Raw genomic sequence first — 1,768 nt, forward strand, 5'->3', positions numbered from 1 at the left:
ACAAAAGCATCTGTACCCCCTTAATATTTTGAAATTAAAAAAACAAAAAAGCTAAAAAGAAAATTTGACATATGAAAAAATGTATTACAGTAATAAATTATGGACAGTTGCACAAAGGTAATCCATTAGAGCTGTCTGATATTCACAATTATTCACTACATTTTGAAGTCTTGTATCACAATGAATAGCTACTTTCTTGTTCTGGACATGGCTCTCATTAGAGAACACATTCATTTTCTATGTGGCACTACTCTTTTGAAATTCTATGAATTGTGATACAACAACATGAATAGTCCCTATTAAATTTTCCCATCTTCTGTGCCACGCTTCTGTGTTGTTTTGCATACTCAGAAATCCATTCCCCGTGCACTTATATACAGACCACAAACTTGGTGGAAACAATACTGATGATCGAACAGCAACCCTGTTGCATAAGTGTATTCCTATTCAGTAGCTTGGCTGGCTTTCTTCAAGCAAATGCAGCTTTAATTCATTAAAATTAAAAATCCTTCATTATCAGTAATTACATTAAGTGAACATTGTTTCAGCTCTTTGAGCAAAAGACAGAGGTTGGCAAACTAGATTTTTTAAATGATACAAATATACACTGTGTACCAGAGAATCACTTTAGCTCTAAAGACACAAATAGGTTGAAAGTGAAAGAATAGAAAAAAGATATCCCTGTGCAACATTATGGACAACTGCACAATCAATAGGGCCTGTCTCCTATAACCATTCTGCCTTCTAGGCCTCTGGGCCTATGATAGGAGAGAGCAGCCTCAAAGATTTCTGAAATGCCTTCAGGGACTTTTTCCCATTGTTCTATCAGACTTGACTCCCTTTGTCTGTGCTAGGATCTCTAACAAGTAATAGCTCAGTTGCACCTGTGGATTCCTTGCCTGAAAATGCTCTTTCCTTCTCTATCGTATGGCCAGGCTGCAAATTTTCCAAAATTTTATACTCTGCTTTTCTTCTAATTATAAATTCCACCTTTAGGTCACTCTTTTGCTGCTCCATTTGATTCTGCAACTGATGACATTCTGATCGCTCTGATGCATGGAGCCAGATCCACTCAGGACCCAGCCATCCAGCAGAAACCTTAGCATCACCCCTGCCAGGCCACTGAGGGAACAGATGCTCCCCTATGTCAAGCCCTGTGACTGGGGGCTAAGCATGCCTCCTCCCCCACGAGGAAGCCAAACAGGGGGAGCCTCAGATACCACAGGCCCCACTTGGGAAGCCTCAGGCAACTGCCTAAGTGGGTCCTAGGTGTTGGGGGAGAACCTTGGCCTTTCCCACACTTCTTGAACCACCACTGCACTGTACATTCATTAGCAGTACCTGGGCCAAATGTTGTTACTGTTGCGAGTTGTCTCCTCTGCTTTACGACCCATTTTGAACTCGAATAAGAAAATCACTCGAATCTGCTTTCTGTCTAACATCATTTCCATAGTCTAAAATAAATATAAAATAGATAGCAAGTAATAAGTCATTAGCAAAAAAAATAAAGCAAGAAATGTACATTAAAATTATGTATAACATAACCACATTTATTTAAGAATGTATTCCAATATTAAAGGGCAAATTTCAACAATGCAAAAACCACAATTACTTTTGCACCAACCTAATAGTTAAAATGTAAATTTCCCTCACATTTATATATAGATTTAACACAATTCAATCATTCAACAGTATTTTTTGCAGACTGAACAAGCTGATTCAAAAACATACATGGAAAGACAAGGGAACCAGAATAGTCATACAAATG

Source organism: Lemur catta, chromosome 19 (genome assembly GCF_020740605.2).
Source record: "Lemur catta isolate mLemCat1 chromosome 19, mLemCat1.pri, whole genome shotgun sequence".
NCBI lineage: Eukaryota > Metazoa > Chordata > Mammalia > Primates > Lemuridae > Lemur > Lemur catta.